The sequence below is a fragment of the Coenobita brevimanus genome, chromosome 60 (genome assembly GCF_032717465.1).
Source record: "Coenobita brevimanus isolate Jiangsu-jjx chromosome 60, ASM3271746v2, whole genome shotgun sequence".
Lineage (NCBI taxonomy): Eukaryota > Metazoa > Arthropoda > Malacostraca > Decapoda > Coenobitidae > Coenobita > Coenobita brevimanus.
This window is the reverse complement of record NC_137013.1, coordinates 26222309-26238887: the sequence shown is the minus strand read 5'-3', so window position 1 is coordinate 26238887 and position 16579 is coordinate 26222309. Positions and strand designations below refer to the sequence as shown.

The following is a 16579-nucleotide window of genomic DNA, read 5'->3' as shown; positions in this document are numbered from 1 at the left end:
AAGTGTACCCCCCCTCCACCTGTCAGTACATAGTCTCAAAGCTCATAGGCCCCTACCCGGGGGTTCCCTTCTTTATTAAGTTTTGATAATGCCCAGTTCCGTCCTATACACAGGATGCTGGGTGCAAAGGGGTTAATAATGTTGTCTGAAAGATTTCTGTTAATTAGAAATCCTACTCCAATAGCTCTTGCATTTTGCCTTCCTCTGTAATAAAATAGGCATTGTCTTGGAGCTGAATTAATTTTTCTTTATTCCTGTGGATTTCACTAAAATATACAATATCCCAACTAATGTTTTCTAATTCAGTCATTAGGTTATCAAGGTTGTAATCTTTTGCGAGGCTTCTTACACTGTACGTATATATCATAATGGATTTCAGTTTGTTTAATGTCCCGGTCTCTAATTTGGCAAGACAGTGCACCCTCACTTTCAGTGGCACACTACCCTTAACACTGGAACGCCTAGGCTTTCAGTTCACCTTGCATGCCCGGCTGGAGTCATTGTGACTCCTTACCAGTGTTTCGTCTTTCATGCTGTTCCCTAACAACGAATACTCATATTTCAATCTTAATTGACCTCTTATGTTTACGGTGTGTTAGTTGGCTGTAATCTGTTGTGCATTATAAATATAATACTGATATATATCAAACAATGGATGTCAAAAATAAAGCTAAGCATACTGGCTCATTGACCTTTTATTTTTCCGAATTGCAGGCAATATCACAGTGTAATAGAAACAGGAAATTGCAAGAAAAATACTTCAAAGTTATTTGAGACTAACTACAGTGAACAAAAACTCAGGCTTTCTACTCGTAATGTAACAAACTGAAAAAGGAAATTGTAAAAAAAAAAAAAAAAAATACATCACAGTTATTTGAGACTAACTGCAATGAACAAAAACTCACGTTTTTTTTACTCATTACTGCATTTTTTACAAGTGCGTCGAACCTCAGATGTGCAAGTTCCACACAACGATTTTTTACAATGATAACAAATACCGACAGTTCGGTTCTTCTTACAGAGTATCTTCACTTGGCAGTACTTTTTTTGGTTCTGTTTATTGCTGTGTTTCCTTTCCTTGAACTTCGCTGTGAGTGGCCTTTCTTCACTGCATATATGGCTCAGCTAGCTCTTCTGCCAGATTTTGGAGGAATATTATTATGGAAATATTCTCCTTAGTGATTTCCTTGTAAAGGATCCACGCAATTATAGCGGCTAGATCCAATGTATTTTGGAACGAGTATACAGGCCAAAGTCTTGTGCTTGTTCTGACAGTGTACTTTCTGGCCATTTGATCTATGATGTCCACTCCATAGTTCGTTTCATTATATTCTGGTTAGTTTTACTTTTGGTGTGCAGCATAACGATAAAATACTTATGGATTTTTTTTACAAATAATGAGGTATAAATGAAATCATTCACACTACTATCAACTCCAATGATTTCACAGTGAACCCCATAACAATTGAACAATTCAGGTAAATTTATATTAACACTTCAAATCAATATATCAAAAGAGAGTCAAAATAACTCCTCTGGGCATCGGTGGTAATTTTTTAAAATCAACTAAAAATATGACAGTACCAAATCCTCCTACATGTGTTTCTGTAAAGCCATTGAAATCAGTAAAAGTCACCGAAGAACTTCGGTCAAATGAAAGACACAGAAAGGCAAAAGCCGTTAAAAGAGTTTGAAGGAGTCAAAATGACTCCTTCAGGCATTCTAGTGTTATGCACAGGGGGCAGCACAGTTGGACCTTTAGTAGAAGATGATCCAACAGGAACGCCTGTGAAATTATTTAGAGTAGAATTCGTTTTTGACTGGGAGGATTGTAGCAAATTGTCTTATCTCTCTGCCACATTAGTGAGTATACCTGTTGAAGATTTTGTTGGGTTGATAGGTGCAAAAACTGAGTCTTTGATGCATTAAAAACAACCAGATTATTTTTTCCCCAGTTAGAGATACGAGCCAAGTCAGACATTAGGTGTGCCATAGCCTCATCCCTTATTTGCTGAAGTAACTGCTGAGATGGACGTTGCGGGAATTGAATGGAAAGGTGAAGGGTGGAGTCATCAGCGTATGAATGGATAGGGTTAGATGTACAGCTTAGAAGGTCATTGATGAATAAAAGGAAGAGGGTTGGTGATAGGACAGAGCCCTGAGGAACACCACTGTTAATACATCTAGGAGAAGAAAGATGGCCGCCTACAACAGCACCTATAGAACGACCAGAAAGGAAGCTAGAGATGAAGGCACAGATAGAAGGATAGAAACCGTAAGAGAGCAGTTTGGAAATTAAAGATTTATATGCCAGACTCGATCGAAAGCCTTTGAGATGTCAAGTGCAATGGCAAAGCTTTCGCCAAAGTCCCGAAAGGAGGATGACCAGGAGTCTGAAAGGTAGGTGAGAAGATCGCCGTGGAGCGTTCCTGACGGAACCCATACTGACGATCACAAAGAAGGTTGTGATAAGAAAGATGCCTTAAAATTTTTCTATTAAGGATAGACTCGAAAACTTTTGAGATACAGGATGTTAAAGCAATTGGACGATAGTTAGAGGGTTGGGAATGGTCACCCTTCTTTGGGACTAGTTGAATGAGAGCAAATTTCCAGTAAGAAGGAAAGGTACAAGTTGATAGTCAAAGGCGAACGAGCTTGCCTAGGCAGGGTGTAAGCACAGAAGCACAGTTCTTGAGAACAACAGGAGGGACTCCATCAGGCCCATATGCCTTATTAGTATTGAGGCCTGTGATGGCAGAAAATACATCAGCTGAAGAAATTTTAATGTCAGCCATGAGGAAGTCAGAGGGGGGAAGTGATGGAGGAACATCACCGGAATCATCTAAGGTGGAATTGGAGGAGAAAGTCTGAGTGAAGAGATCTGCTTTATCAGTAGAAGAAGTAGCAACAGATCCATCAGAGTAGAAAAGAGGACGGAAGGATGATGAGGTAAAGTTGTTAGAAAGGTTTTTGGCAAGGTGTCAGAAGGAGTGGGAAGAATTCGAGTGGAGAGTTGAGAGCATTTAGTATGGATGAAATTATATTTAGCAGAGCAAAGAACAGACTTAGCACGATTCCGGGCAGAAGCGTATAAAAGATGTGATTCAGGGGTGGGTTGGCTCCGGTACCTTTTATAGGCCCTCTCCTTGTTGTGGACAGCATTAGAACAAGCGTGATTAAACCAAGGCTTTTGTGCATTAGTCAAAGGATGTGAGAAAGAATGTATGCTTCCATGCCCGAGAGAATAACCTCTGTAATGCGCAAGGCACACCTAGATGGCTCCCGGCCACGGAAGCAATAATCATTCCAGGGAAAGTCAAAGAAATACTGCCTGAGGGCCTCCCAATTTGCAGCTCCAAAGTGCCACAGACGACGTTTCTTTGGAGGGTCCGCAGGCCGTACCAGAATGATAGGACAGGTTAAGGTGATAAGATTGTGACCGGAGGAACCCAATGGAGAGAAAAGATTAACAGTGTAAGCAGAAGGATTAGTTGTAAGGAAGAGGTCAAGTATGTTGGAGCTCTCTCCAAGACGGTCAGGGATACGGGTAGGATGCTGTATAAGCTGCTCTAGGTCATTAAGGATAGAAAAGGTGTAGGCTTGTTGACCAGATGGATCAGTGAAAGGAGAGGAAAGCCAAAGGTGGTGGTGAACATTGAAATCTCCTAGAATGGAGATTTCAGAGAAAGGAGAAATGGATAGAATGTGTTCCATCGTAGAAGTAAGATAGTCAAAGAATTTTTGATAGTCAGTAGAGTTAGGAGATAAGTTAACAGCACAGATATATTTAGTCAGAGAATGACAGGAAAGCCGAAGCCAGAGTGTAAAGAATTCAGAAGAATCGAGTTCAGGAACACGAGAGCAAGATAAGTTGTTGTGTATATATACACAACAGCCACCTTTGGCTTTGAAATGAGTATAGAGAAAGTAGGAGAATACAGAAACGGGTCTGCTGTCAGTTGCCTCCGACAGCTGAGTCTCATTTAGAAAAAGAAGGTGAGGTTTAGAGAAGGAGATGTGTTGCTTAACAGAGCGAAAGTTAGAGGAAAGGCCACGAATGTTGCAGAAATGAAGAAGAGAGTCAGACAGAGGTTCCAGGCACCTTGAGTCGTCACCGGGAGAGGGGCAGAAGATGGGGACATTCATGGTCCCCCTCCCCCCCCCCGTGGACCCCGATGTTATGTTATTCGAAGCCATATATATATATAATTTCCTGTGGCACCCCACGGGATCCATAGGGCCTCGATGAACTCTCTTCACCAATATTTGTCTCTTGTCCTCTCCTTCAGGTCCCTCCAACACTCCTCTCCTGCTTCTCTTTTCATTGTCCTCAACCTGATTTCCCTCGGCCTACCTCTGCCTCTTCTTCCTCTAGCAGTCCACTTTAGCACATCCTGTATTAAACTGCCTTCTTTTCTATATATGTGTCCCAGACACTTCCAGCGAGACAGTCTCACGTATTCATCAACTGGTTCCACTCTCGTATTATCCCTTACTCTTACATTTGTAACTCTGTCTTGCCACTCTACCCCAAGTATCCTTCTCAGTATTTCATTCTCAAATCCTAATACTTTCTGATCTGTTGCAATTGTACTGTACCATGACTCATGCCCATAAATTAAAATTGGTCGAACCATGGTCTTGTAAATTTTTACGTTAGTATGTACCGAAAGCATTTTATTATTCCAAACAGATTTCAACATTCCAACAGCTCGCCAAGACTGTCTAATCTTCTCCTCTCTTTCATTATTTAATGATCCGTTAGATGAGACAATCGTTCCCAGATATTTAAAATTTTCTACATTCTTCACCACATTATTCTCAATTACACAATCAATTTGGTTCTCCACCTTCATATTAATAATTTCAGTCTTTCCGCAATTTATTACCAATCCCACTTTTTCTCCTTCCTCCACCAGACAGTCAAGCACCCTTTGCATCTCGTGAATATTTCCGCAAATCAGTACAATATCATCAGCATAGTCCAAATCCATCAGCTTCTTATTTTCTTTCCAGTTAATTCCTGCACCTGTTCTCCTTGCAACCTTTCTTATAACATAATCCATAACCAAAACAAACAGCATTGGCGAAAGAATTCCTTGAATCACTCCTGACCTAACTTCAAATGAACCACTCAAAGAACCACCCACCATTGCCTTACAAAAAGTACCTTCATGCAGGCTTCTAATAATATTTACACACTTTTCTGGTATAACATAGAATCTCATAATTTTCAACATAGCTCCACGTGAAACACTATTGTAATGCTAGGTGAAATTAGGCTCGACTTCTCGTTCCCATTTCACCTAACGTGGAGCGGGGTCCTCTTTCGAGACCGGAGCTAGTGCAATAAAGAGAGGTAGGACACAAAAACTCTAGGCAACAACCTTTACACGTATATTACCACAGTCAGACACAGGACAAATCAGCACGTATTACAGCACAATATGTAGCAATATAAAACCTTATCTAGGATATGTGTATCTCGCAGGATACTTGCTTCTCTGATACTAATGACACTACAAACAATCCTAGTGTATCAGGAGTGCAGTAAATAAAGGCGCGCGCGCGGGGCCGCGGGGAGGGGGATGAGACTCACTAGGAGGAGATAGGGGAGGTGTGGGGAGTGACTTGTGACGGCTAGGGGAAAGTTATGGTAATACTGGAAGGTGGCAGATATTAGCCGTGAAGTTTATATGGTTTCAACTAGCCAAAATACTTTGGTAATTGATCTTATCCTTCATTTATACTTACTTGAGATATGGGAGTGAGAGCGGGTGGTAAACAAGATTTATGGGTAGCGTGGAGGAAGGAGAGAATACTATTAATACTTCCTTTCACAATATTCCTTCACAGTAATGGGGGTATGTCTTTATAGGCACAGGCTTATTAATTGTATAACAGAGATGTCACTCACACGTATAGTCAATCAGATCTTGTTCCACAGCATGGGGGAAGGAGAGAATAATATTAATACTTCCTTTCACAATATTCCTTCACAGTAATGGGGGTATGTCTTTATAGGCACAGGCTTATTAATTGTATAACAGAGATGTCACTCACACGTATAGTCAATCAGATCTTGTTCCACACTCTCGTCCTTTAACTTCTCACTGTGATCTGATTTACCCCTATATTCACTATTTGAAATCACTGCACAATACTTACATTAGGGGAAATCACACTTAACCTAAATCACTCATGTTACAATATCACACGTATGCATCAGGGGGATAGGCAGGAACATGTCAGCGGTGATCATGCTGGGCTAGGGGTACCGTCAATGCGAGGCGTGCCGAGAGGGCACGGGACAGCTCGTAAGGGCGTCCTCTCGCGTCCTGGACTTCCCATGGCTTCCGGACTTGGCTCCGGCGTGTTGCCCTCGGGACTGGGGCCGAATAGCTCTAGGAACCTCTGTGATAGGTCCCGGCGTCGTGGGGGCGTAGAGAGATCACGCCCGGGTATCCTGGGGAGAGCCGAGAGAGACTGTGGGCTGCGGTCTCCAGCGTCTAGGGGCGCCTACAGGGGAGAGCTGCGGCAGCAACTTCCACTGGGGTCCATCAGGTGCGTCTGCTCTAGAGCCAGGCGTAGGGAACAGAGACCAGGGGAGGCTGGGAGGCCTGTCTGGGTCACTCTGGGACAGGAAGCCTGGGCTCCAGTCTCCTGCCGTGGGGACGTCTCTCTACTCTGCACGCCCTCGGAGCGACCATAGATCGTCTCACGAGGATGGGAGCGACAATAGGTCGTCTCTACCACGACACTCTCAGAGCGACCATAGATCATCTCACAAGGATGGGAGCGACCATAGATCGTCTCTACCGGAACACCTTTGGAGCGACCATAGATCGTCTCTACCAGAACACCTTGGGAGCGACCATAGATAGTCTCTACCAGAGCACCTTGGGAGCGACCACAGATCGTCTCTACTGGAACACTTCAGGAGCGACCATAGATCGTCTCTACCGGAACACCTTGGGAGCAACAATAGATCGTCTCTACCGGAACACCTTGGGAGCGACCATAGATCGTCTCTACCGGAGCACCTTGGGAGTGACCATAGATCGCCTCTACCGGAACACCTTGGGAGCGACCATAGATTGTCTCTACCGGAACACCTTGGGAGCGACCATAGATCATCTCTACCTGAACACCTTGGGAGCGACCATAGATCGTCTCTACCTGAACACCTTGGGAGCGACCATTGATCGTCTCTACCTGAACACCTTGGGAGCTACCATTGATCGTCTCTACCGGAACACCTTGGGAGCGACCATAGATCGTCTCTACCGGAACACCTTGGGAGCGATCATAGATTGTCTCTACTGGAACACTTTGGGAGCGACCATAGATCGTTTCTACCAGAGGGGCGCCATCTGGAGTATGGTTTCTAACTCCACCCCTAGCCGGCTCAGCAATTCCACTACGCAAAGGTAGTGTCCTTCTCCTACGGTGGCGGCGGTGTGGTGGCTGCATGTCACAGTGGCGCACGGCCCGGGCTGACATGTGTCGCTGTTGCCCAGAGTGGTGGTGGCTGGTGGCGGCCACCCCGTGGGGTCCGTGTGGGGGTGTTGGCGTATCTGTGGGCACACTACGCTGCTCTTGGCTTGCCCTGTCGTCGGGGGTACTATGGTATTCTCCGGGAGCATTGTTTTTCTAGCCACGCATTTTACCACTCTCCCCCCATAAAAAGTCACGCCCCCGTGGCTGGAGGTGGAACGCTTGTGTGTTGGAGGTGGTGTAGATGGGCTGGAGGTGTTGCAGCGTAGTTCGCCAGGCGACAGTGTAGGAGTTCTCTTCTTGTGCTGGGTCGTAGGTGAGGAAGAGTGTGGAGGTGGCGGTGGTAGACTGGAGGAGGTTTAGCAGGTGGTGTGGCCCGCGGAGTCTGTGGTTCCTGCCAAGGGTAGGTGCCCATACGGCCCGCTTCACTCTCATCTTGCTTGGTGTGGCTGTCGGTGTGGTTGGGAGCTGAATGCTGGATACTGCGGGTAAGGGCCGGGTTTTGTGCCGTGGTAATGCGGCGTTGAGTCTCTGGGGAGTACAGGTAGAGGAGATTTGGGCCTGATGTAGCTTGATGGTGTGAAGTCGTGGAGAGGTGGGCGGTGTAGGGGTGTGTGTGTATCGGGTGGGTGGGCATGAGAGTCGGCCGGAGGGGGTGATGGTGGTGGTTCTGAGGGTGGGTGAGGGTGGGGAAGTAGGCGTGCGGGGTGGGCGGGGTCGGTTAGCACGGGCTGTCGCACGCGTTGGGGGCGCGGGAGAACGTGAGATCGTCGGAGTGGGCGTGCGTAGGTGTGGAGGGGAGAGGGCGGTGGTAGTGGGTTGTCCTGCGGGGGTGGCGGGGTGGGTGGGGCACGTGGGTTTGGGTGGAAAGAGTGAGGCGGCGTAGGGAAGGGGTGAGGGTGAGCGAGGCGTGGCGGGTGAGATGTCAGGTAAGGTGCGGAGGGTGGTGGAGGCGATGGAGGCTGAGGTGGTAGGGGAGGTGGAGGGGGATGGCGAGGAGGAAACATAGCACTCGTATGTGGAAGTGCCAGGTGGTGTGGGAGCAGGGGGGGGTTGGGGGTGTGAGGTCGGTAGCGGTGGTGAGGTGATGGTGGTGGGTGGTGCCGGGTGGGAGGTGGAAAGCAGTAGACGGGGGGAGGTAAGCGTAAATCCTTGGGTGCAGCAGTCCCAGACGCCAAGCAAGACGAGCCCGCACAACCCTCTCAGCCGTCTTAGCAACACAGCTGAGCAGGGAGATGGGGCACATGGCGGTGGGATCGCGAGGCTTCGGAATCGGGTGGATGACAGCCATCTTCCACGACCTCGGCAGACGCCCCTCAGACCACGAGAGGTTGAGCAGATCAAGCGGACGCTCTCTACCGCAATCTCCAGCATGTGACAGAACGGAGTACGTGAGCCTGTCGAGCCCTGGCGCAGTGTCCTCCCAGTGCTGCAATGCTTTCTGAAGCTCTCCGCTCGTGATTGGACAGTCAGCGGGGTCAGGTGTATCACACGCTACCTGAATAGCTGCAGCACGAGAGGCAGAGAGCTGCGCCTGTAGGGCTCTTACGGACTGTGGGAGATTGGAAGAGGCAGAGTGGTCAGCAAAATGCTGAGCAAAACGGCCGGCCTCAGCGGCAGGGTCAGGATGGGACGGCGGACGAGGAGGACGTGGATCAGAGACGGACCTGATTCTCCCCCACATCTCACTGAGAGTGGAGTGAGAGTCTAGGGTACGACACCATCTGATCCACGCCTCCTCTTTAAGGCGGCGCTTCTCGGAAACCATGCCGAGTGACATCAACCAAGTACTGGCGGTGCGGAGATGTACGGCGCTGCCGGTACTGCTTGTGTGCCGCATTGAGCCTCCAGTTCAATTCCTTGACCCTGTCGCAGTAGAACCAGCCGTCTCGGTAGCACCTCGCCGAGCGCCACTGCAATGGAATGCCAAGAGAGGCAGCTTGTGAACAAATAATCGCTACTTGATTTGCTTGGCTCTCGCGGTCTGAGGCGGGAGGAGATGTTGTAAAGGCCACCGTGAGAGCACAGTCAAAGGCCGCCCAATCCACCTTACATAGATCCCACTGTGGCGGGGGAGGCAGGAGGGGGACGAGAGGCAGGCCAACAATAAGAGCAAAGTGGTCACTCGCAAGGTGGGGGTGGAGTGACCATGACGCCAAGCCTGCCAATGGGGCTGAAACAAAAGAGAGATCGAGGCGACCTCCCCCAATATGGGTGGGCTCTACCATGTTATTTAAGAGGGAAAGACCACCCATCTCCTCCAGAACTAGAGAAACGTGCCATCCTGCTTCACTGGACTGAAGAGGCGATGATAGAAGGGCCCCTATATACACGGCTCCCCTGGCAGCCTGGGAGAACAGATCACCCAACTCCAGGGTGCCCCTCTGGCTCCGGTATACATTATATACCGTCAGGGGTGACATTGCCAGGTGGAGAACCATGCCCTGGACCTCCACATCAGATCCACAGAAAGGAGGAGGGTCACAATCTGTGCATGCAATGTGGTCCTGTACCAGAACGGCACACCCTCGTGTGATGCCACGAACATATGGGAGGAGATGGGTGGTGTAACCTGAGACGAAAAGTGGAACTATCTGGGAGCAGGGTTTCCTGCAGTAGGATGACATGAGGGCAGTCCCTGTTGGCCGCCTCCTGCAGAAGCAGGAGCTTATGCCGTGCTCCTAGACAGTTCCACTGAAGAAGTTGAAGGGGGGAGCCATCCCGCCGTCTGGAGACAGAGACGGATGTCCTCCGGCAACGGAGGTGAGGCCATGTCTGTTGTGGTCACCATCAAGGGCGTCAGCTGTTGCCCTTGAAGGGGGCGAGGGTGACTCTGCTGAGGCGTGGAAGATAGGGCAGCGGCAGTCCGGGGCTTGGCTCGCTTGAAAGAGCGAGCCGGCCTGCGTGGGGGAGTCCGTGGCCCTCCTGTAGAGAGAGCCGGGCAGCAAGGGGCAGGATGGGCGCCAAGGCCTTGTAGCTTCCTGTTGATTGCTTGATCGATGATGCGATCGGCAGCAGAGGCGATCGAGGCCGTCTTTAGAGTAATCCCCAGTTTGAGGTAGACGGCTTTGGCAATGGCCACTGCAATCTGGGAACCCAGGTCCCGCAGATCCTCCGCCGTGAAAGCGAGGACCAGGGAAGCAGGAGCAGTGGGTGGGCTGGCCGTGGAGCTGGGTGGTGGTGGCAAAATTGTTGGTGGCTGACAGGGCATCGCGGTGGAGGCAAAGTGGTCAGTGGCTGACTGGGCGCCGCTGTGGGTTGTGGTGGCGAGATAGACGGCAGCGGGTGGTGGATCTCTGCGGTGGTCTGGACCACAGTGAGAGCTGAGGGCAAGGGAGGGAAGTCCTGGTCGCTGAGGGCTGGTGGGCATTGAGCGAGAAGGCGACGATGCTGTCCCCAGACAGAAGTGCCTGGGGGAGCCGGATTGGCGCTGGCGGCCTGGTGCTCTCACACAAAAGCAACCTGCCTCTCTCGACCCTGGTTCACACGTTGAACTCTCGTGGGGCAACTGCGGTGCCAGGCATGATGTCGACCTGAGCAGTTGGGGCACTTGGAGGCAATCGGTTCTTTTGAACTGCTGCAGGCACTGTTCCGTATCGTGTGTGCCACTGCACATGCCGCAGATGATGGAGTGGTTGCCGGTGGCACGGTGGTGCCCGTAGCGGTGGCACCAGTAAGAGCGCAGCGGTTCCGGCGTGAAGGGGTGGAGATGGAAAGTTCCCCAATTGCCCAGGTCGAGAGATGGCACGAGAGGCCCCTGCAGAGTCACACAGACCTGCAGTGTTTCCTCCCTTGTTCGTTGATTTTGGCAGCGCTCCGCTGCCTCCACAAGCGGGTGCCGTAAGAGGATATCCACTGGCATGCACCGGGGATATCCCATGACTGTCACCATAGTGTTGGTGCCCTGAGGGAGCTCGACGAGCCTGACAATTGGGGCATCCTCCTCTGCCACTGCCTTCAGGCGTAGGTATGACTCCTCCTCGGTGGGGATCAGCACGCAGCTGTCATCGCATCCACAGCAATTCGTGGCCATGAGGCCCGGTAGATGTTGCTCCAGGGCAGCGACTGCTTCGTAGCTCGTGCTGTAACCCTCCTGGAGGGGAACATGAAAGGCCGGGAAGGATGAGCAAGGAGGAGGAGGAGGCACGACTGAGACTGAGGGGCGATGAGCAGAGGGAGGCCACCGTGGTGCCAAAGTCCTGGATGTAGGAGGAGCGGCGTTTCCCTGCTGTGCCCGCCATGGTTTTCGCGCCACAGTGATAAACCCATCAGCATCAGGAGAGGCAACAGACTTAGCAGAAGGGGCAGCTCCAGCAGGAGAACGGTCAGGCACGGGTGATTGTGCGACGCAGGCTCCACTGCATGCACCCAAAGCAACAGGTGGAGATGGCTTTGCAGTGGTAGGTGCTTGGCGGCAAGGGCACTCAGCATGAGAGGCAGCTGTACAGGCAGCACCAGAGGGCATGTTGCCAGAGATGGGAAAAGGAGCCGAAGCGGCTGACTCCATCTGCTCGTGGACACGTGCAACCTTCGTTGCACATACCAAAGTGGTGAGGGAGGCTGAGGCGATAGCCCATGCATGGGGAACAGGCCCTGTCGGCTGAGGAGAAGCAGGGGAGGCAGAGACATCACCAGACGTCGACGAGTGAGAACTTGGGTCCGAGAGACGCTGCTTTCGCTTCACGCCTGGCGTGGCAGCAGGGCGAGACATCCTCTGCTTAGAAGGGGATTGGCGGGCCGGCCCTGTGGGCCTGGGGATCTGGGTCCATCTCATGTCCCTGAGGGACAGACACAAACACACACAGACGTCACTCAGACACCCAAACAGATACACCAACACACTCAAAAGAATAAACCAAGAAAAAACCGGCAGGTCCCTACAGTGACAGGCTACCTATGCTCCCCGCCCTCTAAAGGGCGACGTAGGAGGCCCCACCACTGCCCCTTTCGGGTCTTCCCTAATGCAACAGAGCCGCTCTCTGCGCTTCCTATAACCAGGCCCTAATGGCCCCCCCTCATGGAAATGCCCTAACGGCACCCCTTCAGGGTTCGGCTTCGTACCACGCAGAGAGACACTAACGGCAGCCGGGAAAAAAAAACACACACACACCCACACACACACCCACACACACACACACAAAACACCCACCCCCACACACACACAAGCATGCAGGGTCTATCCGTCAGAGACAGAGTTCACCCAAAAACAAGAAAAAATAAGAAAAATCGCCTTAAGTAAATTAGGTTGTCTTGCAAGGACAAAAAACAGGAAAACTCCCGAAAATTCTTCCTCAACAAATGAGGTAGAGTCCAAAGCTCTAGAGAGACTGGCCAGAGGTCTGCACGCTACGAGAGCAAGGCAAAGAGTGGCACTTGCAAGCATAGACCGAACTGGTTAGTTATGTATCTGGTTAAAGGTAAATCACGTGAATGCAGTGTGTGAATTCCTCCTGGTACTGTATTTCCCACACTTGGACGGTTGGTCAGTCTGGAGGGTTGGGTGGGTCTTCCTAGTTAGCTTGTCACGTTTGTCTTATGAATTAGAAGTAAATGGCGTTTCCGAAGGAACTGTGCAGTACACCCACAGACCTCACAGACCCGGTATCTTATGAACCATCACTTCAGACTCATGTGTCTCGCTACATTGTGATGCTACGCGGAGAGGCCAGTTTTACGTAAACCTATGCCAGATAATTGATTATTCAGATAATAGACACATTGCAAAACATAGATGTTAATATATAATTAGACATCAAATGATCATATCAAGCAATTTTGGTTAAATTTAAGAAAGGCAGGATTTTTCCGTGAATTATCAAAGCACTATCGTGAACATGCCAGACTTTTTTTTCTTTTTTTTTTTGTAGCTTAGCGGCAGGAAATTCTGAACGCATGAGAGTGATGGTGACAATGAGGTCATGGGTGGAGGAGAAAATTTTGATACTGAACAAAGCGCACATACATTTTGGTCAGTTTTCTCTTAGGACTCTTACCATTTGCAAACGAAAATCGTAAGCTGATAAGCACACTACCAAAACAAAATATTGTAACAAATTCTACCAGTTCTACTAAAATTCTCATAAGCGTCAAAGGCGAAACACGCAACAGAAATGTAAAAAATATGCCAGAATGTTACAAAAGCACCCTTAACAGCAACACTGTTGTACACCAAGCAGTCTTTCTTCTGTGCATTGACTATTATTTTCCACTGCGTTATAATTTTGTGCAAAACACTGACAAAAATTAGTTACACACTCACTTTACTGTGTATTTTTCTTTCTGTTAATGTAAGTCAGACCTCTTGTCTGCTCCTGGAATGAAAAAAAGGGTTAAATGATAAACTATCTTAGATATATTCTAAAATCATATCTCGGCTCTCTAAATTCAATTATCTGGCAACTCTTTGTTTCGATCAACCATTTACGCATGAGGAGTTAAGACCATGTTCACCTCATCAGTATGATGGCGTCTTATTGTTTACTGTTGCCACTGCCAGACGATTTTATTCAATTTGGACGTGAGCTTTCGTATCAGTGTGTTAGTTAACACATTGAAAACTTTTTTCTAATCTTAACAAAAATTCACTGTAACAATCAAGATTCGAATGTGTTCTCAACGCACTCCTGTATCCACTCGATTACCATCTATTTGTCTTATGAAAGCAAGTACTGAGGACAACAAATAAAAAATATTCAAGACAGATAAATGAAACTGCTGTTTTCCAATTGGAATGAATATGGTGTTTGTCATTGACCTCTACTGTTAAGTAAAAGTTTGCACTAGGTAGTTTGTGTGTTCTTCCCTAATTGTATCTTTACAGGAATGAGTCAAGCTCGTACTGTCCTGTGTCTTAAACCATTTTTATCGTACACATCCTTAAATTTATGAATTGTTTTGGCACAGTTTCATTCGTTAGTGCATTCCACTGATCAATTGCCCTATTTGGGAAACTAAATTTCCTTACGTCTTTATCGCCTTTTTTTTTAATGCATTTTTTTTGCAGTGTTCTCTTGCTGATGTATCCCCATAGATTATGTACTCATTTATGTCTATTTTCTCCTTTCCTTATATGCATTTATATAGCATAATCATGTCTTCTCTGTTCCTTCTCTCCTGTAGCGTAGGCAGATTAAGTTTTTCTAGTCTTTCTTCGTAGCTTAGATCCCTTGAGCTTGGTACCCATCTTGTTTCGGCCTTTGAACTTTTTTCAATCTTATCTATGTGTTTTTTGAGATGAGGACTTCAGACTACTAACGCATACTCCAGGGTTGGTCTGATAAATGATGTTATTATCTTTCTTAGCATGTCTTCATTTATGTATGTGAATGCTATTCTCATATTTGCAAGCAGTGTATGCATGTTCTGTACCTTGTCACTGATGTGGTCAGCCGGAGATAGTCGCTTACTGATAATCACACCCAGGTCCTTCTCTTTTTCTGATGTGTGTAGGGTTTTACTTCCTAACTTATAATCCCAATCAGGTCTTTTTCCACTTTCATCAAACTTGGTTACATGACATTTGTCCACATTGAATTCCAATTGCCATGTATTGCTCCATTCTTGAAGTTTATTTAATTCTTCATGTAGCTCTTTACAAGAGTCTGTTGGTAATTCTCCTTTGTCCATTCACTTGATGTAGTGCTGCCTACTTCTTCCTTAACCTTTATCATTCTTTTTCTGTGCTTGTCCTCCTCTCTTCCAATTTCTCCCATCTTTCCTGTCACTTCTTATTGCTTTTCTTTCCTTTACAGGTGGCTTTATATTGAGTGACGGCCAAATGGTTTCCTGTAAGCCAATAAACCATTCACAGCGTTGGGTGGTAACCATATAACCAACCCATACGTGCTCCTTACGTGTCAACAAGTGGGTTGGTTGAGGGTTAGTGCCCCTCTCCATAAAACAAATAACTCATAGTCAAATGGCCACCCCTTACGGGATTATGGCGTCTGGCTCTAGATAGATATACAGATAGTATTTTTGCATCATCAGCAGACATATTTAGATAGCATTCATTTCCATTATTACTGTCTATATCATTTATATACACTAAAAACATAATTGGTGCTAGCACTGAGCCATGTGGAATTCCGCTAGTCACTTCCCTCCATGATGAGTAATTTCCCTTTAGTACTGTTCTCATTTCTCTTTTTTTTTTAGAAAATCTTGCATCCAACAATACAGTTTGCCTCGGATTCCTCCTTGATGGTACAGTTTCCATAAAAGTCTTTGGTGTGGTACTGTGTCAAATGTTTCTTGAAATCTAAATAGATACTGTCCACCCATCCTTCTCTGTTCTGTAATGTTTCTGTTACTCTGTCATAGTAGCTCAGGAAATTAGTAACACGATTTTCCCTTTCTGAAACCAAACTGACTTTCTTTTATCATATTGTGTTCTAGATGATTTACCCAAACTTTTCTTACCAGCTTGTCTAATGCTGTACCTTGCTTACAACACTGGTTAGTGATACTGGTCGGTAGTTGAGTGGATTTTATCTATTCCCTTTCTTGAATAAGGGAACAATGTATGCTTTCTTCTATATATCAAGTAGTTTACCTTGTCCCAAGGATTCCTTGAAAATTAAAGATAATGGTTTACTTAACTCTTTTGCACATTCACGTAGCACCCAACATGAAATTTCGTCAGGACCATTTGCTTTTCCTTTGTCTAATTTACTTAACTCCTCCTGTATTTCTTTTTCTGATATTTGTATATCTGGTAATATATGTAGGCATCTGTGTTCCATATAATCCCTCTCAAAATTATTTTCTTTTGTAAAAACTGATTGGAAATTCTTATTTACTGCTTCACAAATATCCTTCTCTTGTGTGTAGGTGATCCCCTCATCTGTAGTGGATTGTATTTTATCTTTTACTTTGGTTTTGCTTCGAATGTAGCTGTAAAATAGCTTCGGTTGATCACTACGTTTATTTAATATTTCCTCCTCAAACTGTTTTTGGGCTTCCCTCCTTATTCTTGTATAATCATTTCTTGCCTATTTTTAATTGTTATATGCCCTTTCACTAGTGTGTCTTCTGTATCTGTTCCACAACAAATCTCTTTTTTCTTTAGATTTTTTACATT

The 16579-nt window shown here is 47.1% G+C and overlaps 1 protein-coding gene across 2 annotated transcripts in view; it reads right to left on the bottom strand.

Annotated features, from left to right (window-relative positions):
• The window catches only part of LOC145403013 (uncharacterized), a 763478-nt gene that overhangs the window by 571613 nt on the left and 175286 nt on the right, over nucleotides 1-16579 (bottom strand). The window contains exon 9 of one of the 2 annotated variants that reach the window (XR_013897919.1): nucleotides 13757-13808. The exons of the other annotated variant lie outside the window; for it this stretch is intronic. The gene's annotated coding sequence lies outside the window, so the exon portion shown is untranslated. The remainder of the gene's footprint in view (nucleotides 1-13756; nucleotides 13809-16579) is intronic. 2 annotated transcript variants of the gene reach the window in all.